Source organism: Gorilla gorilla, chromosome 13, assembly GCF_029281585.2.
Source record: "Gorilla gorilla gorilla isolate KB3781 chromosome 13, NHGRI_mGorGor1-v2.1_pri, whole genome shotgun sequence".
Lineage (NCBI taxonomy): Eukaryota > Metazoa > Chordata > Mammalia > Primates > Hominidae > Gorilla > Gorilla gorilla.
In genome coordinates, this window is record NC_073237.2 from 45,230,792 (window position 1) to 45,256,883 (window position 26,092).

A 26,092-nucleotide genomic window follows, 5' to 3' on the forward strand; every position below is an offset into this window, starting at 1 on the left:
AGGCTGAGACAGGAGAATTGCTTGAACCCAGGAGGCGGGGGTTGTGATGAGCCACGATCATGCCACTGCACTCCAGCCTGGGCAACAAGAGCGAAATCTCAAAAAAAAAAAAAAAAAAAAAAAACTATAATAAGATAAAGAGGGTTCCTGGAGACAGGAATTGGGATTGGTGGTAGCTTCCCAATTATCTGATTACTTAAGACTTTATTCATAGCCAGAATTTTTTTTTCCTTACTATTAGGTATATACCCATCCAGAACATTATTTCATACCCAGCCTTCCCTGTTGTCTCCCTCCACTACCAAGTCTCCCCTGCCAGTTGCTCTCCCTTTATTCAATTAAAGTGAAAAACAAAAGTGTTATAATGATTTTTGCTTATATTTTGAACTTGATGCATGTTTTAAAAATACTAACTCCAGTGAGTTTTAGAAATTGAAATTATATGAAAGCAAAGTCCCAGGCTGGGCGGTGGCTCACACCTGTAAACTCAGCACTTTGGGAGGCCGAGGTGGACGGATTATGAGGTCAGGAGTTCGAGACCAGCCTGGCCAACATGGTGAAACCCCATCTTGACTAAAAATACAAAAAAATTAACCAGGTACGTAGGCGCGTACCTGTAGTCCCAGCTGCTTAGGAGGCTGAGGCAAGAGAATTGCTTGAACCCGGGAGGCAGAGGTTGCAATGAGCCGAGATCACACCACTGCACTCCAGCCTGGGTGACAGAGCAAGACTCCGTCTCAAAACAAAAAACAAACAAACAAAAAAAAGGGGCCAAGAGCAGTGGCTCACACCTGTTACCCCAGCACTTTGGGAGGCTGAGACAGGCGGATCACCTGAGGTCAGCAGTTCGAGACCAACCTGGCCAACATGGTAAAACCCCATCTCTACTAAAAAAAAAAAAAAAAAAAAAAGTACAAAAATTAACTGGGCTGTGCACCTGTAATCCCAGCTACTCGGGAGGCTGAGACAGAAGAATGGCTTCAACCTGGGAGGGGAGGTTGCCGTGAGCCGAGATCACACCATTGCATTCCAGCCTGGGCAACAAGAGCGTAACTCCATCTCAAAAAAACAAAACAAAACAAAACAGATTAAAATTTGAATTACTTTAGTATCTCAGTTCATTGCAACCTCCGCCTCCCAGGTTCGAGCAATTGTCTGCCTCAGCCTCCTGAGTAGCTGGGATTATAAGTGCCCACCACCACGCCTGGCTAATTTTTTGTATTTTTAGTAGGGACGGGGTTTCACCATCTTGGCCAAGCTGGTCTTCAACTCCTGACCTCGTGATCCACCCGCCTTGGCCTCCCAAAGTGCTGGGATTACAAGCGTGAGCCACCGCGCCCGGCCCAGAATATTTTCATTGAGGGCAACTTTTTTTGGATTTTGGCACTGTGTTGCTTTATACATGAATAAAAATTTGATAAACAATAACAATTATAATAGCTGCCAGGAGGTTTGATAACTGCATTATAGCTATTGATTCAGTTAAGACTCACAAGAACCCTGTGAGGTAGGTATTATTATTTTCTCTATAGATAAGGAATTTGGAATTCAGAGAGTAAGTAATTTGCTCAAGTCCACAGCAACCTTCAGCCTAAATGTGATCCCAGGTCTGACTCTAGAGCCCTGGCACATTATCAATATTGCTCTTCTAAGAAGGAACATTCTTATATGAAGTGACTAAACACTGGCAGAAGAAACTGCCAGGGAGCCGGGGGTGGTTGCTAATGCCTGTAATCCCAGCACTTTGGGAAACTGAGGCAGATAGATCACTTGAGGCCAGGAGTTCTGTCTCACAGAGTTCCATCTCAAAAATAAAATTTTTAAAAAAGCAGGGATTCTAGCAGCTGACCTCTAGTGACCTCATCTACCCCAAAGTTAGTACACCTAGAATTGTTACCCCTTATTTTAATTAGAAATATTATTAGTTGTAATTTATATTTAAAAATGAATAGGGCTGGGTGCAGTGGCTCACACCTGTTATCCCAGCACTTGGGGAGGCCAAGGCTGGAGGATCACTTGGGCTTAGGAGTTGGAGACCAGCCCATAGTGAGACACCATCTCTACAAAATATTTATTTATTTATTTAGAGACGGAGTTTCACTCTTATTGCCCAGGCTGGAGTAGCAGTGGTGCAGCCTCGGCTCACTGCAACCTCCGCCTCCCGGGTTCAAGTGATTCTCCTGCCTCAGCCTCCCAAGTAGCTGGGATTACAGACACCCACCACCACACCCGGCTAATTTTTTGTATTTTTAGTAGAGACGGGGTTTCACCATGTTGGCCAGGCTGGTCTCGAACTCCTAACCTCAGGTGATCCACCCGCCTCAGCCTTCCAAAGTGCTAGGATTACAGGCATAAGCCACCGTGCCTGGCCAAAAAATTTAAAAATTATCTAGGCATGGTGGCACACAGCTGTAGTCCCAGCTACTCGGATGGCTGAATGGGGAGGATTGCTTGAGCCCAGGAGGTTGAGGCTGCAGTGAGCCATAATTGCACCGCTGCACTTAAACTTGGGTGACACATGTACTCTGAGTTCCGGGAAAACCCACACATCTACTTAACTTTGGGACTTTAATGTTCCTGTTAATGCCACCTGAATCAACCCTTTGGCCGTGACCTATGTCAGCCAATCAAAACTCAGCAACCAGGCTGTGCATAGTGACTCACACCTGTAATCCCAATATTTTGTGAGGCTGAGGTAGACAGATCATTTGAGCTCATGAGTTCCAGACCAACCTGGGCAACGCGGTGAAACCCTGTCTCTACCCCCGCAAAAATACAAAAATTAGCCGGACATAATGGTGCCTGCCTGCAGTCCCAGCTATTTGGGAAGCTGAGGCGAGAGAATGGCTTGAGCCTGGGAGGTGGAGGTTGTGGTGAGCCAAGATTGTGCCACTGCACTCCAGCCTGGGCAACCTCTTCTAAAAAATTATACACCCACACACATATATATATACGTACATATACACACAAATGTATGTGTATACATACACACACACACACATATATGCACCAGAAGATCACTTTTTAAATTTGTGTGAATATTCATATGCATACACATGTGTGTAGAAAAAAACACCACAAAGGCTGATGAGGTCTTCAGTTTGCTTAACTGTGTACACGTATTCAGTGTACACATATTACAGTTATCTAGTGAAAGCTATAAAATGTTTAAATGAAGACTAGGTTTTGGAATAAGTTAAAAAATAAGTCTATCAGAAGTAGATTCTGAAGGAAACAAAAGCAAATAAAGAACAGCTGGATTTCTACTGGTAAGGGAGGTTGCTCTTTTTAAAAGAAGAATAGCAAATGATTCCCTGTGGATCTGGAACTTACTCTGTCAACCTAAGGATGTGTTTTTGTGACTATCATCTCTTTATTCTAAAGCCAAGTAGAAAGAGAACAAAGCAATGAGAGGAAACTGATAAAAAAAAAAAAACCTTTAGCTGATCAAGGTGGGAAATTAGGAAAACTAAATCTAAATAAACTCTTGAAGTCACTTTGTGTAGCAAGAGAATAGTCTGAACCTGATTTTGATGAAAAAAAATCCTTATAGAGTTCATGCTACCAGAAGAATTTTGAGACTACATTGGCATGAAGTGTGGGGACTATTAAGAATTATATGGCAGGGCACAGTGGCTCATGTCTGTAATCCCAGCACTTTGGGAGGCTGAGGCGGGTAGGTCACAAGGTCAGGAGATCAAGACCATCCTGGCTGACACGGTGAAACCCCCTCTCTACTAAAAATACAAAAAATTAGCCAGGCGTGGTGGTGCGTGTCTGTAGTCCCAGCTACTCAGGAGGCTGAGGCAGGAGAATCGCTTGAACCCGGGAGGCAGAGGTTGCAGTGAGACAAGATCATGCCACTGCACTCCAGCCTGGGCGACAGAGCAAGACTCTGTCTCAAAAAAAAAAAAAAAAAATATATATATATATATATATATATATATATTTATATTCAGAGTCAGTTAGAAAGAAGTCAGGTGCAGTGGCTCAAGCTTGTAATCCCAGCACCTTAAGAGGCTGAAGCAAGAGGATTGCTTGAGCCCGGGAGCTCAAGACCAGCCTGGGCAGCATCAGAAGACCCCACCTGTACCAAAAAAAAAAAAAAAAAAAAAAAGTTGGCCAGGCATGGTGGCATGGCATGTGCCTATGCTCCTAGCTATTCAGGATGCTGAGGCAGGAGGATTGCTTAAGCCTGGGAGGTTGAGGCTGCAGTGAGCTGTAATCGCACTACTGCGCTCCAACCTGGGCAACAGACTGAGACCCTGTCTCAAAAAAGCCTTCCTATTCAGTTTGTGCAGATAACCAAGATATGATATATTTTGAAATATGGAAAATGTTTCTGAGACCAATTCTCACTCTGTCACCCAGGCTGGGGTGCAGCGGCTTGATTTCGGCTCACTGCAACCTCCGCCTCCCGGGTTTGAGCAATTCTCCTGCCTCAGCCTCCCAAGTAGCTGGGATTACAGGCGTGCACCATCACACCCGGCTTGTTTTTGTATTTTTAGTAGAGACGGGGTTTCACCGTGTTGGCCAGGCTGTTCTCAAACTCCTGACCTCAAGTGATCCACCCACCTCGGCCTCCCAAAGTGCTGAGATTACAGGCATGAACCACCGCGCCCGACCAGAAAACGTGTTTTTAGCCTGTGACTGTGTTTCCAGTAAAATCTTGCCTGATCTAAGTGTCATCTAAACATGGTGTTTAGCAATAACCCTATGTGTATTTTTATATCAGAAAGAAGAGGAAGGTAAAAACGTCTTAATCTACCTCTTGTTTAACCATTCCTACTCCTGTCTGGACCACACAGCCCTAGGCAACACATAGCCCTACTCAACAACAAATACAGTTTTTAGCTATGAAACCAAAAGGAATAAATAATCACCAGAATGCTGAACTTGAAAGCTAAAGCTATAATAGGAACACCAGACTAGCAAAACTATGATTAGTGGGTAAGTGGCTTTTGCAAGGCTGGGCTATTAGTGTTAGATTTTTGGCAATAGTTTTTTGTAGCATACACATAATTCCTTGTTTGATACAAGTGACGACTTCTTCCAAGTGAGCACACAATCATTTCTACCTACAAATATTATAACTAAAAATTAAGTATCAGGAACTCCTTCTCAATATAAGAATTTAAACAAATGTAAGGTGTACTAATTTATTTGCTTAACATTGTTTATTAAATACCTGTACTGGCTGATTTAATCCATAACATACTATGTAGTCAGGTATCAGGGTTGGCTGCCAGATATGAACCTTTGGCCAAATGAGGGATGAAGTTACTTCATCTCTCATCCATCTTTGCCAGATCCACTCACAAAGGTGACTGTCTACATTTTTAACCCTCTTTAGAAAAATATACAGAAGCTTCGCTATTTGAAACCAGTCTTCCTGTACTCCATTTGTATTCTGAATCTTACTATTTATCTTTTCCGTCTTGACAATGTGATTTGTGAACTTAGCTTTGGATTCTGATTTTAGTTTATTTGGTTCTACGTATTTTGGATCCTATCTTTGGCATGTTTTTTTAAATTCTTGTTCCATCCTGGGCTTGTATCTAATTCAAAATTCCTGAACTTGACACCCCCAAGCTCCACCCACAAACCTTGTAAACAGATGTTATTTCTTAAGCCCTAGAGACTAAAACTACAGGGGAAATATTACCTCAGCTAGAAAAGCATCTTTCTTAGTCTCTTGATATGATCTCTTCTTAGGTGAAGGGTCCTCACGCAAAAACATAAATTTGTTAATCCAAAAGACATTATGCAAGAGTTATCTGTTTGTACAGGCTTTTCCCCCAACAAGGCAAGAAGAACCTGCTAGACTAGTTGTCATTGCTGAACTAAGAAAAGACATTCCTGTGATACACACTTGAAATCTGCCTTTCACTGAATGCTCATCTCCTCATTTGCTCCCCAGATACAGACAATTGCCTGCACAGTTTTGTCTGGTTCACCACTAGTTTAGCAGGAGGCACTAAGGTTTTTCTGTATCCTAGTTCTGTTCTGGTGTCTCACTGTTCACCTTTCCTGATTGTGTCACCACCCATTAGTCCAGGTACATGTTCATCTGCAGACATATGAATGCACAAGGCACCAGGCATACGCTTACTTAACATGAAGTTGCCTAAATGCTCTTATAAAACCTTATTGTGAGTATATGAATTTGATGCCAACTTGTTTGAATTATAATGTCAGTTTTTTTTTCTTTTTTTTGAGATGGAGTTTCACTCTTGTTGCCGAGGCTGGAGTGCAATGGTGTGGTCCCATCTCACTGCAACCTCCACCTCCCACGTTCAAGCATTTCTCCTACCTCAGCCTCCTGGGTAGCTGGTATTACAAGCATGTGCCACCTCCTCCGGCTAATTTTTGTATTTTATTGGAGACAGGGTTTCACCATGTTGGCCAGGCTGGTCTTGAACTCCTGACCTCAGGTGATCCACCCACCTCAGCCTCCCAAAGTGCTGGGATTACAGGCATGAGCCACCGCGCCCACCTAATGTCAAATTATTAACACTGATATCATGGGCCCAGAGCTGTTTGAGTTACTTAATATCTGACTATTTGGGAGTATCAATATAATGCTGTCTTTCTGGAAATGCAAATACTTTGCTACAATTTGAGAAGATTTTTACCCCAGATAGATTTCCCGCCAGCTTGCAACAGTGCCTGAAATTCCACAAGAAATATTCATATCTTTTTGTCTTGAAAGGAACTCAAGCTAGCTATTAAAATGTATTCGTGTGTGTGTGTGTGTGTGTGTGTGTGTGTGTGTGTGTGTGTGTGTGTGTGTGTGTGTTTTAAAAGGTTAACAATAATTTTCTGGAGAGAATGGATATAATGGTTACTTTTATATTCTTCATACTTTAACCTACTTTAAAATGTTTCTACAGGAAAGATATACACTTCTATTATCAGAAAAAAAATGCTATAGCAATTTTTATGAGGCCAGGTGTGGTGGCTCACACCTGTAATCCCAACACTTTAGGAGGCCGATTGCTTAAGGCCAGGAGTTTGATACAAGCCTGGGCAACATAGCACGACTCTGCCTCTACAGAATAAAACTAAAAAAAAATTATACACTCAAAGATGAGAAAAATCTAAAGCCATTATCGGATAGCAGCTTATTGAATGTATATTTCTCAAACCTTTTATGTTAATGCTAGGCAGCTAGAACCCAGACCTTTTCAGAAATTGGCATGAGATCCCAAAAGGAAGTAAATCCTCATATTGATAATGTTCTTGTTCTTAAGCAGAGTGTTTATTCTATTATATTTAACAACACATTCTTTTGTATGTATCAAATATTACACTAAAATTTTTCTTTTTTTTAATCCTGAAAGGGCCAAAGATAAACTTCCTATTTCCCCAGTATTTGCCCAAGCATCCCATGGCAGGACTCACATACAGGGCCTTTTTTACAGCTAATGCTGCTATAAGTAGCATTTCTAAAAGCATTTCAGAAACTATGCCGGGCACAGTGGCTCACACTTGTAATCCCAGCTCTTTGCAGGCTGAGGCAAGAGTGTGGCTTGAGCCCAGGAGTTTGAGGCCACAGTGAGCTATGATCATGCCACTGCACTCCAGCCTAGGTGACAGAGCAAGACCCTTTCTGTAAAAATAAAAAGTATTTGAGAAACTGGAACAGATAAGACAGACCAATATTACGCTCAAGTTTTCCTCATATTATGGTAAAGTTGAAATTATTGAACTAGGCTGGGCATAGTGGCTAACACCTGTAACCCTAAGGACTTTGCAAGACTAAGGCAGGAGGATTGCTTGAGCCCAGGAGTTCAAGGCCAGCCTGGGCAGCATAGTGATAATCTGTCTCTAAAAAATAATAATAACCATACCTGGCCAACATGGTGAAACCGTGTCTCTACTAAAATACAAAAATTAGCTGGGTTTTTTGGTGCATGCCTGCAATCCCAACTACTTGGGAGGTTAAGGTAGAAGAATCACTTGAACCCAGGAGGCAGAGGTTGGAGTGAGCTGAGATTGCCCCACTGCACTCCAGCCTGGGTGATAGAGTGAAACTTCTTTTCTGAAACTGTCTCAAAAAAATAAAAATTAAAAGTCCAGGCACGGTGGCTCACGCCTGTAATCCCAGCACTTTGGGAGGCCAAGGCGAGCGGATCACGAGGTCAGGATATCAAGACCATCCTGGCTAACACGGTGAAACCCCATCCCTACTAAAAATATAAAAAATTAGGCAGGCGTGGTGGCAGGCGCCTGTAGTCCCAGCTACTCGGGAGGCTGAGGCAGGAGAATGGCATGAACCCAGGAGGCGGAGGTTGCAGTGAGCCGAGATCGTGCCACTGCACTCCAGCCTGGGCGACAGAGCGAGACTCCATCTCAAAATAAATAAAATAAAATAAAAGTTAAAAAATAAATATTAGAATTCAATGTAAAACAATTAAGTTATGATGATAAACATCATATGATATCAACTCACACAAGATTCATGGTCCTTTTCAATGTCAGGTAAATTCATCCTTGATTTCATGAAAATCCAGGGATTAAAGCAGAGTAGTTTCATCTAAGTGCAGCTAATGTCTATTCCATTTTCAGGTATGTCCATGGAGAACATACCTGAAAATGATATGTTCATGGAGAACAACTTGCCTTTCATTCACTTCAACTTGTCTTTCATTCAGATATTCAGATATTTCATTTCAGATATTTCCTGAGCCATATGTTAGGTGCATGCCAAATTCATGCTGGGGATATTGTGTTGAACAAACCAGGCATGGTTCCTGCCCTCATGGAGTTTACAGTCTAGTGTGGTCCTAGCATACCACCATGCCAATAATGTGCAGTTATTTTTGTTTTTTTCCAGAAGGGTCTCACTCTGTTGCCTACGCTAGAGTGCAGTGGTGCAATCATAGCTCACTGCAGCCTCCAACTGCTCGCTCAAGCAATCCTCTTACCTCAGCCTCCCAAGTAGCTGGGACTGCAGGCATGTGCCACCATAATCAGCTGATTTTTAAAAATTTTTTTTGTAGAAACAGGACCTCACTTTGTTTTCTGGGATGGTCTTTTATTATTATTATTTATTTATTTATTTATTTTTGAGATGGAGTCTTGCTCTGTTGCCAGGCTGGAGTGCAATGGCGTGATCTCGGCTCACTGCAGTCTCCACCTCCTGGGTTCAAGCGATTCCCCTGCCTCAGCCTCCCAAGTAGCTGGGATTAAAGGTGCATGCCACCATGCCCAGCTACTTTTTTTTTTGTATTTTAGTAGAGACGGGGTTTCACCATGTTGGCCAGGATGGCCTCGATCTCCTGACCTCATGATCCACCCGCCTCGGCCTCCCAAAGTGCTGGGATTACGGGCGTGAGCCACCGCACCCAGCCTCTGGGCTGGTCTTGAACTCAGGGCCTGAAGTGATCCTCTTACCTCCCCTCCCAAAGTGTTGGGATTACAGGTGTGAGCAACCATGCCTGGACTTTTTTTTTTTTTTTCAAGATATAGGTAGGGCCAGGGCTGGGCCCAGTGGCTCACTTCTATAATCCTAGCTATTTGGGAAGCCCAGGAGGGTGGATGGCTTGGGCTCAGGAATTCGAGACCAGCCCAGGCAACATGGCAAAACCCCATCTCTACTAAAACTACAAAAATTAGCCAGGCATGGTGGCCTGCACCTGTAGTCCCAGCCATTCAGGAAGCTAAGGTAGTAGGATCACTTGAGCCTAGGAGGCGAAGGTTGCAGTGAGCCAAGATCATGCCACTGCACTCCAGCCTGGGCGCAGAGCCGGACTCTGTCTCACGAAAAAATAAAAATAAAAAAAATAAGGAGGCTGGGCACGGTGGCTCACTCCTGTAATCTCAGCACTTTGGGAAGCCAAGGTGGGCTGATCACTTGAGTCCGGGAGTTCAAGACCAGCCTTCAAGACCAGCCTGGGCAACATGGTAAAACCCTGTATCTACTAAAAAATAAATAATATTAATAAATAAAATTTTAAAAAGATATAATTAACAGCTAGGCGCAGTGGCTCAGGCCTGTAATTCCAGCACTGTGGGAGGCCAAGGCAGGAAAATCACTTGAAGCCAGGACTTCGAGACCAGCCTGAGCAACATGGTGAGACTCCATCTCTACCAAAAATATACGGAAATTAGGCGGGCATGGTGGCATGGCACTTGTGGTGCCGGCTACTCTGGAGACTGAAGTGAAGGATCGCTTGAGCCCTGGAGGTGGAGATTGCAGTAAGTGGAGATTGCACCACTGCACTGCACTGCACCACTGCACTGTTGTCTGAGCAACAGAGGGAGACCCTCTTTAAAAAAAAAAAATGCTGGAACTCACAGATACAATGGATTGAGTGCTCAGGGTTTTCCCTAATCACTAGGTAAAACCAGCGTGGTTGATGTCTTTGTGAAGGTACTTTTCCAGCTACACCCAAGCTTTAATGCACAGGCAATCACCAGGAATCTTGGTAAAATGCAGACTGTGATCAGTAGGTGTGTGTTGGATCTGAGATTTTGCGTTTCTTTTCTTTCTTTCTCTTTCTTTCCTTCTTTCTTTTTTTTTTTTTTTTTTTTTTGACGGAGTCTCGCTCTTGCACCCAGGCTGGAGTGCAGTGGTGCAATCTCGGCTCACTGCAAGCTCCGCCTCCCAGGTTCACACCATTCTCCTGCCTCAGCCTCCTGCGTAGCTGGGACTACAGGCACCTGCCACCGTGCCCGGCTAATTTTTTGTATTTTTAGTAGAGACGGGGTTTCACCATGTTAGCCAGGATGGTCTCGATCTCCTGACCTCGTGATCCGCCCACCTTGGCCTCTCAAAGTGCTGGGATTACAGGCGTGAGCCACCACGCCTGGCCTCTTTCTTTTTTTGAGGAGGAGTCTCACTCTGTCACCCAGGCTGGAGTGCAGTGGCACCATCTTGGCTCACTGCAATCTCCGTCTCCTGGGTTCAAGCAATTCTCCTGCCTCAGCCTCCTGAGTAGCTGAGATTACAGGTGCGCGCCACCATGCCCGGCTAATGTTTTTTGTATTTTGAGTAGAGATGGGGTTTTGCGATGTTGGCCAGGCTGGTCTCGAACTCTTGACCTCAGGTGATCCACCCACCTTGGCCTCCCAAAGTGCTGGAATTACAGGCATTAGCCACCACGCCTGGCCAGATTTTCCATTTCTAATAAACTCACAGATGCTGCCTATGCTGATGGTCCACTGATCCCATTTTGAGTGTAAGGAGTTAGACTATGTCATCAGGAGAATATCAGCTGAGGCTCCTTCAGGTGTTTCTGTGTGAGGGCTGTCCTGTCCTCCATATAGTATATAGCTTCTCCCCACCTTGGCCAGCACCATCTCTGTTCCACCCAGCCCCCAGCTCTTTAACAGGTTTTACACACACACACACATGCACGCATGCACACACACACATATGTATTTTGTTTGTTTTTGAGACAGGGTCTTGCTCTGTCGTCAGGCTGGAGTACAGTGGTGTGATCACAGCTCACTGCAGTCTCAACCTCCCAGGATCAAACCATCCTCCCTCCTCAGCCTCCCGAGGAGCTGGGACTAGAGGTGCATGCCACTATGCCTAGCTAATTTTTGTTTTGTTTTGTTTTTGAGAAAGAGCTTCACTCTTTTTGCCCAGGCTGGAGTACAATGGTGCGATCTCGGCTCAATACAACCTCCGCCTCCCGGGTTCAAGCGATTCTCTCTGCCTCAGCCTCCCAAGTAGCTGGGATTAAAGGCACCTGCCACCACGCCCGGCTAATTTTTTGTATTTTTAGTAGCGATGGAGTTTCACCATGTTGGCCAGGCCAGTCTCGAACTCCTTACCTCACGTGATCCTACCCGCCTCGGCCTCCCAAAGTGCTGGGGTTACAGGCCTGAGCCACCATGCCCAGCCATGCCCAGCTAATTTTTAAATTGTTTGGACAGACAGATGCAGGGGGGTGGGTCTCCCTGTGTTGCCTAGGCTGGTCTCTAGCTCCAGCTTCAAGTAGTCCTCTCGCTGTGGCTCCCAAAGTGCTGGGATTACAGGCAGGAGCCACTGTGCCCCGCCTTCAACGGGTTTCTTGTTCTGAGATCTGAGAGTGTTTGCCGGACCCACAGTTGCCTGACCCAGGGCCTGTTTCCTATCTCAGGAGGGGCCTTTTGTGCTACTTCTCCTTGAGATGCTACTCCCTCCCATCCCCCAGGAAGTGATATATGGCCTCTCCTCCCTTTTGCAGGGATACTTGGCAGCCAGACCTTTTGTGTATTTATGGCCCATTAACAAACTTTATCTAAGAGATAAGAAAGATCAGTGAAAACCAGCTGCCCTTTGTTCAGATCATTTCACTTTGAAATAAGATTTACCCCTCTCTATTTTTAGTCTGCTGTTTATTTTGTAGGTTTGGATAAGGTGATTATAGCCCAAGGCTTGTTTTGATCTTTGTTCCTTAAGCTCTGGGGTGATTGGTAAACATTTTAGAGGCCAGTGGCTACTAGCTTTTATTTTAGCTTTTTCAGGATCATAGAATTGTAGACTTCAACCGTAGAAAAGGGCTTTCAAGGAGTTGTAGGTTGGCCCCCTTTATCTGACAAATAGGAAACAGGAGTTTTCTGTCAGGAGCCCATGGAGTTTCTGTACCTTACCAAAGACTACACAATTTAGGGCCAGCTGGGCTGCTAGAGTCCCTCAGACCTTTTAAACTGTGCTCCAAAGAGCTGCTTAGACCTGCCTGCCCTGATATGTTTGTGTTTGGAGGAGTGGAGATAAAGGAGTACCTCAAGCAAAGCAGCGCCATTCATAACACTTTCATCCATTTCATACAATCTAAGATTTTAGAACTTGGATTTTATTTGAACAATGAGCTTTATATCTTAAAATTAATCATTTTATTTCACCATGATGCCTGCAAATTAGTCTTTATTAAATATCTGTAGTTTAAGAGTCACATTTTTCTATTCTCATTTTACATGCAGAGTTTGAGCCAGAGCTAAAATTCTGTATCTGTGGAAAAGCTAAAGAAAGGAAGTCTGACACTTAGAACATTTAAATACAATATTTAAATACCCATTTTATCTTAGGCAGGAACTCATATTGTAAAAATATGTCTTACATTTAGAAAGATAGAACATGCATCATCTTATCTAGTCACTGTTAGCGTTTTTATGATACTTTTCTAACTCTTACATTGAAAGTTATACACAATGATTTTCACCCAAGCCTTGGGAAATTAAAAACCCTTGTTGAGATACAATTTACTTAACACATAATTCTCCAATTTAAGCTGCACAATTCAATGTCTTATAGCCTATTCACAGACTTGTGCAACTATCTCCACTATCTAAATCCAGAACATTATCATCATTCCAAAAAGAAACCCTGTTGGCTGGGCGTGGTGGCTTATGCCTGTAATCCCAGCACTTTGGGAGGCCGAGGCAGGCAGATCATGAGGTCAGGAGATGGAGACCATACTGGCTAACACGGTGAAACCCCGCCTCTACTAAAAATACAAAAATTGGCTGGGCGCGGTGGAACGCACCTGTAGTCCCAGCTACTCGGGAGGCTGATGTAGGAGAATCGCTTGAACTGGGGAGGCAGAGGTTGTAGTGAGCCGAGATCACGCTGCTGCACTCCATCTCAAAAAAAAAAAGGATGCTTCAAGATGAAGCTGAACATCTCCTTCCCAGCCACTGGCTGCCAGAAACTCATTGAAGTGGATGATGAATGCAAACTTCGTACTTTTTATGAGAAACGTACGGCCACAGAAGTTGCTGCTGACACACTGGGTGAAGAATGGAAGGGTTATGTGGTCCGAATCAGCGGTGGGAACGACAAATAAGGTTTCCCCATGAAGCAGGGTGTCTTGACCCATGGCCGTGTCCACCTGCTACTGAGTAAGGGGCATTCCTGTTACAGACCAAGGAGAACTGGAGAAAGAAAGGGAAAATCAGTTCATGGTTGCATGGTGGTTGCCAATCTGAGAGTTCTCAACTTGGTTATTGTAAAAAAAGGAGAGAAGGATATTCCTGGACTGACTGATACTATGGTGCCTCATCGCCTGGGGCCCAAAAGAGCTAGCAGAATCCATAAACTTTTCAATCTCTCTAAAGAAAGCCCTTAAAGAAGGTAAGAAACCTAGGACCAAAGCACCCAAGATTCAGCGTCTTGTTACTCCATGTGTCCTGCAGCACAAACAGCGGCGTATTGCTCTGAAAAAGCAGCGTACTAAGAAAAATAAGGAAGAGGCTGCAGAATATGCTAAGCTTTTGGCAAGAGAATGAAGGAGGCTAAGGAAAAGCACCAGGAACAAATTGTGAAGAGACGCAGACTTTCCTCTCTGCGAGCTTCTACTTCTAAGTGAGTAACAAATAAATAAGATTAGACTCACAAAAAAAAAAAAAGAAAAAAGAAAAAGAAAAGAAACCCTGTTACTCCCATTGCCCTCTTCTCGGCCCCTGGCAATCACTAGTCTCCTTCTTATAGATTGCTTATACTGGATATTTTATTTAAATTAAATCATACAATAAGTGGCCTTTTGTGTCTGGCTTCTTTCACATGTATAATGTTTTCAAGTTTCATCCATGTTGTAGCATGTATCAGTACTCATTCTTTTTATGCCTGGATAGTAACTCATTGTATGGCTGTACCACGTTTTGTTTATTCATTCATTATTTGATGGAAATTTGAGTGTTTTCCACATTTTGGCCACTATAAATGATACTGCTATGATCAATGATGTATAAGAATTTGGCCAGGCAGGGTAGCTCAAGCCTGTAATCTCAGCACTTTGGGAGGCTGAGGTGGGCGGATCACTTGAGCCTAGGAGTTGAAGACCAGCCTGGCCAACATGGTGAAACCCCATCTCTACTAAAAATACAAAAACTAGCTGGGCAAGGAGGCGGGTGCCTGTAATCTTAGCTACTCAGGAGGCTGAGGCAGAAGAATCGTTTGAACCCAGGAGGTGGAGGTTGCAGTGAGCTGACATTGCACCATTGCACTCCAGCCTAGGCAACAGAGCAAGACTCTGTCTCGAAAAACAGAATTTGAGTACTTGTTTTTAATTCTTTTGGATATATACCTAGGAGTAGAATTTCTGGGTCATATGTTAATTCTGTGTTTTAACTTCTGAAGGAACCACCAGATAGTTTTCCACAAAGGCTGTACCATCCTACATTTCTTCTAGCAATGTACAAGAGTTCCGATTTTTCCATATCCTCACCATTTATATATCTACACTATAAAAAGAACAGCCTTATTAGATATATGATTTGCATATATTTTCTCCCATTCTGTGATTTGGCTTTTCATTTTCTCAATGGTGTCCTTGGAAGCAAAAAGTTTTATATTTCGGTGATGTTCAATATGTAGAATAAAATTTACAGGAGGGCATTGAGTTGGACTGAGTTCCTGCCCTAGGCCTAACAGACCCCACCAAAATGGAGTTACTTATGCTGAAATTGCATGTCATGTCACTAAGTCAAAACTAAGATCTTTATCTGATCTTCTGAGAAATCAGGAGAGAGAGAGAGAGAATAGCCAAATCCTCAAACAGGCCAGTTTTAGCTGGCATGATAAGGAAATCCCCTCTGCCTGTCTATAAAAGCTATCTCTGGCATGATAAGGAAGTCCTCTCTGCCTGTTTATAAAAGCAATCTCTTCTGCTTTGTTCATTGGAAGACTCATTCTGTTTTATAGAATGATATATTGCCTGAGTTTAGAATCACAAATAAAGAACAATTAAGATTTTTAAACTTAATGTGTTGTAATTTTGTCTTTTGACAAATATATTCATTTGTTCTTTTGTTGTTTGTGCTTTTGATGTCATATCCCAGAAACCATTGTCTAATGAAAGCTCCTGAATATGTACACGTAAGTTTTCTTTTAAAACTCTAATAGTTTTCACTCTTACATTTGGGTGTATGGTCCATTTTGATTTTATTTATTTGGGTTTTTTTTAGATAGGGTCTTGCTCAATTGCCCAGGCTTCAGTGCAATGGCACAATCATGGCAGTTGGCTCACTGCAACTTCCAAAACTCTTAGGCTCAAGCGATCCTCCTGTCTCAGCCTCCTGAATAGCTAGGACTACAGATGCTCGCCACCACACATGGCTAATTTTTACAATTTTGTAAGAGACAGGGTATTTGTGTGTGTGTGTGGGTGTGACAGGGTCTTGCTCTGTTGCCCAGGCTGGAGTGCAGTGGCATGATCAGCTTGCTGGACTCAAGTGATCCTTCCATCTTAGGCTCCTGAGTAGCTGGAACTACAGACACACACCACCATGCCCAGGTAATGTTTTTATTTTTAGTAGGGACGAAGTCTCACTATATTGTTCAGGCCAGTCTTGAACTCCTGGGCTCAAGCGATCTTCCCACCTCAGCCTCCCAAAGTGCTAGGATTACAGGACAAAGCCACTGTGCCTAGCCTGGAGTTAATTTTTGTATGTGAAGTGAGCTAGGGTTCCAACTTCATTTTTTTTTTCATGTGGCATCCATTTGTTTCAGCATTATTTGTTGAAAAGATAGTTTATGTGGGTCAAGTTTGAGGACTGCAACCTGGGACCTTTGATTAAGTGGCCTTGAATATATGCCATGATCAGCAACAGTGACAAGTGAATTTTTTTTTTTTTTTTTTTTTTTTTTTTTTGAGAAGGAGTTTCACTCTGTCGCCCAGGCTGGAGTCCAGTGGCACGATCTTGGCTCACTGCAAGCTCCGCGTCCCAGGTACACACCATTCTCTTGCCTCAGCCTCCTGAGTAGCTGGGACTACAGGCACCCGCCACCACGCCTGGCTAATTTTTTTGTATTTTCAGTAGAGACGGGGTTTCACTGTGTTAGCTAGGATGGTCTCGATCTCCTGACCTCGTGATCTGCCCGCCTCGGCCTCCCAAAGTGCTGGGATTACAGGTGTGAGCCACCATGCCCAGCCTACAAGTGAATTTTTAAAGAAAAAAAGAAGAGGTAGTTCCTAAGTTGTTTACCAAGAATTTACCATAAAATAACATAAACTATTAATTGGCTATACATTGACTTTTCTTTTTAATTTAATTAAATTCTATTTCATTTTATTTTATAGAGACAGGGTTTTGCCATGTACCTAGGCTGTTCTTGAACTCCTGAACTCAGGGGATCCATCTGCCTTGGCCTCCCAAAGTGCTGAGATTACAGGCATGAGCTACCATGCCTGGCTTGTTTTTGCTTTTGGTTTTGTTTAAGATAGGGTCTCACTCTCGCTTAGGTGGACCGTACTGGTGCAATCACTGATCACTGCAGCCTCCACTTCCCAGGCTCAAGCAGTCCTCTCACCTCAGCCCTGTAAGTATCTGGGTTGTACCACCACGCCTAGCTAATTGTTTTTTTTAATTTTTTGTGGAGATGGGTTCTCTCTCTGTTGCCCAGGCTGGTCTGGAACTCCTGGGCTCAACCTGTCCTCCTGCCTCTGCCTCCCAAAGTGTTGAGATTACAGGTGTCAGCCACCGTGCCCAGCCCCAAATCCCTTTAAACAGTTGCCCCCTGGACATGTATGTTGGGTGGGTGGGGGAGCTTGACATACTCATGTCTCTCTGGACTCAATAAATTTTGCATCTCAATGTCCCAGACTGCTCTGAGCTGGTTTTCTTTACTCAGAAATTAGAATGCAGGCTGGGCATGGTGGCTCATCCCTGTAATCCCAGTACTTTGGTAAGCCTAGGTCGGAGGATAGCTTGAGCCCAGGAGTTTGAGATCAGCCCTGGCCACATAGCAAGACCCAATATATACAAAATTTAAAAAATTAGTTGAAGCCTGTTACGGTGATTCACGCCTATAATCCTAGCACTTTGGGAGGCCGAGGCAGGTGGATCACCTGAGGTCAGGAGTTCGAGACCAGCCTGGCCAATATGGCAAAACCCTGTCTCTACTAAAAATACAAAAATTAGCTGGGCATGGTGGTGAGCACCTATAATGCCAGCTACTCAGGAGGCTGAGGCAGGAGAATCACTTGAACCCAGGGAGCGGAGGTGCAGTGAGCTAAGATCGCACTACTTCACTTCAGCCTGGGCCGAAGAGTGAAACTGTCTCAAACAAACAAACAAACAAACAAAAAATTAGTTGGGTATAGTGGCATGTACCTGTCGTCCCAGTTACTTGGGAGGCTGAGGTAGGAGGATGGTTTGAGCCTGGAAGGTCAAGGCTTCAGTGAGCCCTGATCTCAGCACTGCACTCCAGTCTGGGTGACAGAACAAGACCCCGTCTCAAAAAAAAAAAAAAAAAAAAAAAAAAAAAAGCCAGTCATGGTGGTGAGAGTCTGTAGTCCCAACTACTTAGGAGGCTGAGGTGGGAGGATCACTTGAGCCCAGTAGTTTGAGGCTACAGTAAACTGTGATTGCACCATTGCGCTCCAGCCTGGGGGACAGAGCGAGGCCCTGGCTCATAAATAAATAAGAAATCAGAATGTATGTGTCCTCAAATTTTATTCTTCCTCTTCCTGATTGTATTGGCGATTCTTAGTCCTTTGCATTTCCAAACTATTCAGAATCAGCTTGTTGATTTCTGCAAAGAAGACAGCTGGGATTTGGAGAGGAGTGGTGTTAAATGTGTAGATCAGTTTGGGGAGTACTGCCATCTTAACAATATTAAGTCTTCCAATCCATGAACATACGATGTCTTTCCATTGATTTAGATCTTTTAAAATTTATTTCAGCAATGTTTGTAGTTTTCAGAGTACCCATTATGCAATTCTTCTGTTAAATGTATTTCTTTGTATTTTATTTATTTATTTATTTTGAGACAGAGTCTTGCTCTGTCACCCAGGCTAGAGTGCAGTGGTGTGATCTCGGCTCACTGCAACCTCCACCTCCCAGGGTTCAAGCGATTCTCCTTCCTCAGCCTCCCAAGTAGCTGAGACTACAGGTGCATGCTACCACACCCTGCTAATTTTTATATTTTTAGTAGAGAAGAGGTTTCACCATGTTGGCCAGACTGGTATGAAACTCCTGACCTCAGGTGATCTGTCTACCTCAGCCTCCCAAAGTGCTGGGATTACAGGCATGAGCCACCACGGGCAGCTGTATTTTTGTTTTTAATTTATTTTTTTGAGACAAGGTCTCACTCTGTCACCCAGGCTGGACTTCAATGGTGCAATCATAGCTCACCGCAGCCTCAACTTCCTGGACTCAAGCCCTTTTCCCACCTCAACTTCCTGAGTAGCTAAACTACACAGCTGCATGCCACGACACCCAGCACTTTTTTTTTTTTTGAGACAGAATCTGGCTCTGTTGTCCAGGCTGGAGTGCAGTGGCTCGATTTTGGCTCACCGCACCTCCGCCTCCTGGGTTCAGGTGATTCTCCTGCCTCAGCCTCCTGAGTAGCTGGGATTACAGGGGCCCGCCACCATGCCTGGCTAATTTTTGTATTTTTAGTAGAGATGGGTTTTCACCATGTTGGCCAGGCTGGTCTTGAACTCCTGACCTCAGGTGATCCACCCACCTCAGCCTCCCAAACTGTTGGGATTACAGGTGTGAACCACTGCGCCGGACCTCACCCAGCAAATTTTTTTTTTTAGACGGAGTCTCTCTCTGTTGCCTAAGCTGGAGTGCAATGGCATGATCTTGGCTCACTGCAATCTCTCTCTCGATCACCTGACCTCGTGATCCGCTCGCCTTGGCCTCCCAAAGTGCTGGGATTACAGGTGTGAGCTACTGTGCCCGGCTGGAAAGACTGACTTTATCTCCTCTGTTATTTATAAACCAACTTTGATGAAAGAGAATTTTTTTTTCTTGAGATGGAGTCTCTGTCTGTCGCCCAGGCTGGAGTGCAGTGGTGTGATCTCGGCTCACTGCAACTTCTGCCTCCTGGGTTCAAGCAATTGTCCTGCCTCAGCCTCCTGAAAATTTTCTGTATACAAGATCATACAACCTGCAAGTAGAGATTGTGTTACTTCTTATTTTCCAATCTGGAGACCTTGTATTTATTTATTTTCTTGCCTAATAGCCCTCACTGGAACCTCCAGTGCACCGCTGAATGGCAGTGGCAAAGTGGACATGCTTGTCTTATTTCTGGTGTTAGAGGAAAAGCATTCAATCTTTCACCATTAAGTATGATGTTAGTGATGGGGTTTTAGCTATGTCTACAATACCAATGCATATCCTAGTACAGATGTTCCAGCTGAGGGTGGAAATAGAGAACAGAGGTCAGAATAAAAAGCTGGGCTACATTTGGGAATCTTCAGTATTCAGATGAGAGTTGAAGTCATGGAAACTTAATAAGATTGTCCAGGGCAGATCACACAGGATGAGAAGAGGATTGGGGATTGATACGGTTTGGTTTTGTGTCTCCACCCAAATCTTATTTTGAACTGTAATTCCCATGTGTTGTGGGAGGGACCTGGTGGGAGGTGATTGGATCATGGGGGTGGTTTCTCCTATGCTGTTCTCGTAATAGCGAAGGAGTTCTCATGAGATCTGATGGTTTAAAAGTGGCGGTTTTCCCTGCACTCACTCTCTCCTGCCGTCTTGTGAGGAAGGTGCTTGCTTCGCCTTCTCTTTCCACCATGATTGTAAGTTTCATAAGGCCTCCCCAGCCATGCATAACTGTAGTCAACTAAACCTCTTTCCTTCATAAATTACCCAGTCTCAGGCAGTTCTTTATAGCAATATGAGAATGGACTAATACAGAGAATTGGTACTAACAGAGTGAGGTACTGCTATAAAGATAACCTGAAAATGTGGAAGTGACTTTGGAACTGGATAATGAGCAGAGGTTGGAACAGCTTGGAGGGCTCAGAAGAAGACAGGAAGATGTGGGAAAGTTTGGAGCTTACTAGAAACTTGTTGAATGGTTTTGACCAACATGCTGATAGTGATATGGACAATAAAGTCCAGGCTGAGGTGGTCTCAGGTGGAGATGAGGAACTTTTTGGGAACTGGAGCAAAGGTCACTTTGCTATGCTTTAGCAGAGAGACTGGTGGCATTTTGCCCCTGCCCTAGAAATCTGTGGAACTTTGAACTTGAGAGAGATGATTTAGGGCATCTGGCAGGAGAAATTTCTAAGCAGCAAAACATTCAAGAGGTGATCTGGATTTTTCTGAAAGCATACAGTCACATATGGTCACAAAGAGATGATTTGAAATTGGAACTTTTGTTTTGTTCTTTTGAGATAGAGTCTTGCTATGTCACCCAGGCTGGAGTGCAGTGGTGCAATATCAGCTCAGTGCTTTCTATGCTAAAACCAGAAAAGTCCCAAACAAGCTAAGACATATTGGTCACTTTTAGGAATACATGAATAAATACCTTTTCCCAAAGAGACTGAAGGAAGTTGAAATGTAATGGTGAGTTGAGATTGCAGTTCCTAGGCTGCCCTACCAATACTCAGCAAATTCATAAGTCATGTAAAAACTTTTTCTAAGCCTTGAAAGTATGTTTGTTTAGTCCCTGAAATCTGACCACTCCTCTCCTTTTTATTTATTTATTTATTTATGTATTTTTGAAACGGAGTCTCATCTGTCGCCCAGGCTGGAGTGCAATGGCGCTATCTTGGCTCACTGCAACCTCTGCCTCCCGGGCTCAAATGATAACTTCTCTCCTTTTCACCTTACATTCCATAGCCTGGAGCCCCTGTCTGCCATGAGAGGTAGGATGTGGGTAAGGCAGGTGGACAGCTCCAGGGCAACAGAGACGGAGGAGACTTCTTGCACAAGAAGAGGAGCTGGGCCAGACCTTTAAAAGCTCCTCCAGAAATAATAGCTGGGGCATTTATGAAAGGGAAGCAGGTATCAGCAGCAGAAGGGCCCAGGAGCAAGAATAGTGAAGCACAAGGGGCTGCTTGTTTGTGCTGTCATTTGCAAGTCAGGAACTGCTTGACTTTACAAACATTTTATCACTCATGACTATTTTAAGAGAATTTCTGTCACAGGAAGTCCACTTCTAATCATTTCCACTAAGGGCACAATCAGGAATGTATGCAAATATATGTACAAAGAAGAAAAAATATTGATTACAGTTTTATAGTAGTAAAGATCTCCAAGAGAAAGTGATACTTAGTTGAGCTGAGCCTTGAAGGGTAAATAGGAGTTAGCCAGGTATGTAGGATGGAGAAGAGTAAGAAGGGAAGTTAGAGGGAACAGCATGTGCCAAGTTACAGAGATAGGACAGAATGTATTGGGGAACAATAGGAAATTGGATATTACTGGAGCAAAGGATACACTGTGAATGGGGGAAGGGACAAGGCTGGGAGGAAAAACTCTGAGGCAGAACAGAATTATAATGCCAATTTTTAAAATCATAGTCATTTTCCTCTTTGAGTGAAAAAAACCCACATTCTTTAGGTTGGCATGTATACACAGAGAGAGAAGAAATCTAACTCTGTATGCAGAAAATTCAAACCAAGGGAAGTAGTGAATTACCCTTGAGTTTAAATGTTATTTGAAATAATAAAATAGGGTGATTAAAGAGTCCTACTACTTTGATGTCAGATGAAATCTTGTCTATGTATAATACACTGGTCAAAGTTCAAGAACTGGTTATCTTAATAAAAACACTACTCTCTTCTTTGCAAGGTCATCGCAATGGCTCCAGAATTATTGGGGTAATACATTTTGTTTTTCATGTAAAAAGTTATCTTTTTATTTATTTTGAGACGGAGTCTTCTCTGATGCACAGGCTGGATGCAGTGGCACAATCTCGGCTCACTGCAACCTCCGCCTCCCGGGTTCAAGCAATTCTCCTGCTTCAGCCTCCCGAGTAGCTGGGACTACAGGCATGTGCCACCACGCCCAGCTAATTTTGTATTTTTAGTAGAGACAGGGTTTCACTATGTTGGCCAGGCTGGTCTCAAACTCCTGATCTCAGGTGATCTGCCCACCTTGGCCTCACAAAGTGCTGGGATTACTACAGGTGTGAGCCACGGCGCCTGGGCCAAAAGTTATCTTTTTAGTCAAGTTGATCAAAAAATAAAATTTTGCTTATTGCTAATGGATCTATTTACATAATAAGAAATTTCTCTAAATTTATCATTATCACGTTGTCTCAGTCATTACCTGCTGTTGTTACCACCTGCCTGTTCTTAAACTCCACTTACTTTTTGCAACTCATCTTTTTGTTACTTCTACTGCTAGATAATCTTCGCAAAGGAAGTCTTTTTTCCCTACCTCTTGTCATCACTTACTTAATTGTTCCCTGACCACAGAGATCAAAACCAAAATAATGTACCACCATCACTGTAGGGGATGGAAAAACACACACGAACCTTTTTCTTCTACCCTCCTAGGTTCTCCAGCTGGAGTCCTGGGAATCAAACTGATAAAAGATAAATTAAAAAGAGAAAAACAGAGTTTTTTAACATGTACAGCACACATACACACAAGAGAAACTCAGTAATGAGTAACTCAAAGGGGTGGTTAAAATCCAGGGCTTATATAGCATCTTAACATGGAACAATATATTTGTGGAGAAGTGACAAGAGAAAGGGGTTACAGCTTTTAGGGGCAGCAAACTGTGGGGAGGTAAATATGTGGGGGAGAAACCACTGGAAGATAAAGGTTATTTTATTTCTTTTGAGGCAGGTTCTCGCTCCATCGCCCAGGTTGGAGTGCAGTGGCTCCATCTCGGCCCACTGCAACCTCCACCTCCCAGGTTCAAGTGATTCTCTTGCCTCGGCCTCCCGAATAGCTGGGATTATAGACACCTGCCACCATACCCAGGTATTTTTATTTTATTGTATTTTTAGTAGAGATGGGGTTTCAGGCTAGGCACAATGGCTCATGCCTGTAATCCTAGCACTTTGGGAGGCAGAGGTGAGCAGATCCCTTGAGCTCAGAAGTTCGAGACTGACCTGAGCAACATGGAGAAACCCCATCTCTACCAAAAATACAAAACAATTAGCTGGGCATAGTGACGCATGCCTGTGGTCCCAGCTACTCAGAGAGGCTGAGGCGGGAGTATTGCTTGAGCCTGGGAGGCAGAGTTTGCAATGAGTTGAGATCATGTCACTGCACTCCAGCCTGGGTGACAGAGTGAGATCTCATCTCAAAAAAAAAAAAAAAAAAAAAGAGAGATGGGATTTCACCATGTTGGCCAGGTTGGTCTTGAACTCCTACCCTCAAGTGATCCACCCACCTTGGCCTCCCAAAGTGCTGGGATTACAGGCCTGAGCCACAGCACCCAGCCAAAGGTTAACTTAGTAAAGTTTTTAATGTAGATTCCTCTTTCAGTGCTATGTCTGATCCCTGTCCTGATAAGAGTCGGGACTAAGAGTCAGGAATGATTGACTTGTTCTCCTTTTCATGGAGGGGAAGGGAGACACCCTTACAATTTATATCCTGTTCTTAGCCAGACGGGGGAAAGAAGCCCAAGAGGTGTTTTTTTTTTTTTTTAATTGGAGACAGGGTCTTGCTCTGTTGCCCAGGCTGGAGTGCATGGGCACAATCACGGCTCACTGCACTCTCAACCTTCTGGGCTCAAGCAATCCTCCCACCTCAGCCTCCCAAAATGCTGGTATTACAGGTGTGAGCCCCAGGAGCTTCTTCTGCATCAGCTATTTCTCAGTTGTCTTCAGCTCAAAATAATCTTATTTGAAAGTGACATATTTGGGGTGGGGTAGGATGTTCCAATCCCCTGCAATACCATTTATTGCATCAACCAACAATGGATTCGTGGTATTACTTGCTCACAGGTAGAGGTTATTAGACTCCCCTGACTGGTTAATTGAAACGATTGCATCTTCACTCTCTTTTTTCTTTTTTTAGATTTTGGCACTCATTTTTCAAGTTTCCAACGAAACATCTTGAAATGTCCCTCTGTAAGCCTCAAATAGTTAAGCGCCTCAGAAATGCATAATTGATTCTAAAGGTAACAATTACTTTTAGTTGTAAGAACCAGTCTCACAACTTGCAATTATGGCCATAGAATTTTAGCGGTGCACACTAGCACGCGCTTCAGAAATTATCTTGTCCAGGTCCTTCTTATAGATAAAGCAACTGAAGACAACACGGTGACTGGGTGACCTTGGGCAATTTACCTATCTTCTCACTTTTCTTATCAAATTGATCTCAGCAGTTCCTATACGTTTAAGGGTTATTTTAAGGAATGGATAATAAAAGGCTGGGCACAGTGGTTCACATTGTAATTCCAGCACTTTGGGAGGCCAAGGCAGGAGAAACAATTGAGCCCAGGTGTTTGAGACTAGCCTAGGCAACATACCAAGACCCAGTCTCTAAAAAAAAAAGGTTAAAAATTAGCAGGGCATGGTGGTGCATGAAGTCCTAGGTACTCAGGAGGCTGAGGCGGGTGGATCATTTGAGCCCAGGAGTTTGAAGTCACAGAGAAGCGCTGTTGTCATCTGGGATAAATATCAGAGGTTTCTTGTCTCATGCCAAGGGAATCAAGAACACAGACACATAAGAAGTGAATTTAAGAGCATTGGTTTAATAGGCAAAAGGAAGAGAAAAGGGAATACCTCTCTCTCTTACAGAGAGAGGGGCTCCTGAGTGGGACTTTTGGTCTCATGGTGAAACGCAAAGGGTTTTATAGACAAGCTTGTGGAGGCAGTGTCTGAGTTACATAGTGCCCGAGAGATTGGATGGACCAGGTGTGCCATTTACATAGCATGCAAAGAAGCTGGCTACCCCACCCGAATCTTTTATTATGCAGATGGTCCTCTACCTGGCCGGAGCCATGTTGCCTGTTTCTTTACTGTACACATGGTTGACAAAGAAAAGGGAAAAAGGAGCCTCCATGTTGAACATGCCTCACCCCCAGGTAGCCTTTTCCTATTGGCACAGCTGTTGGCATTTACCTATGCAAGCTTCCAGCTTGCTTATTTATGTCTGCAGCTCAATTTTTCAGGCTGCTCTTTGTTAGAAAAGAAATGATTTAGGAGCTACTTGGTAAGAACCCTCACTATCGGCCTAAATAATTTCTTTCTAGTTCCTGTATCAACAGTGAGCTGTGGGCCAGGTGTGGTGGCTCATGCCTGTAATCCTAGCATTTTGGGAGGCTGAGGTGGGCAGATCACTTGAGATCAGCAGTTCGAGACCAGCCTGGCCAACATGGTGAAACCCCTGTCTCTACTAAAAATACAAAAATTAGCCAGGCATGGTGGCTCATGCCTGTAAATCCAGCTATTCGGGAGACTGAGGCAGGAGAATCGCTTGAACCCAGGAGGCAGAGGTTGCAGTT

The 26,092-nt window shown here is 43.8% G+C and overlaps 1 protein-coding gene and 1 pseudogene across 23 annotated transcripts in view; both read left to right on the forward strand.

Moving 5' to 3' along the window:
- The window catches only part of PLIN2 (perilipin 2), a 122,194-nt gene that overhangs the window by 16,819 nt on the left and 79,283 nt on the right, over nt 1-26,092 (forward strand). For 3 of the 23 annotated variants that reach the window (XM_055350661.2, XM_055350668.2, XM_055350663.2), the window contains 2 exons: nt 23,479-23,616; nt 24,661-24,763. The exons of the other annotated variants lie outside the window; for them this stretch is intronic. The gene's annotated coding sequence lies outside the window, so the exon portion shown is untranslated. The remainder of the gene's footprint in view (nt 1-23,478; nt 23,617-24,660; nt 24,764-26,092) is intronic. 23 annotated transcript variants of the gene reach the window in all.
- LOC129524596 (small ribosomal subunit protein eS6-like) lies at nt 10,773-14,474 on the forward strand (annotated as a pseudogene).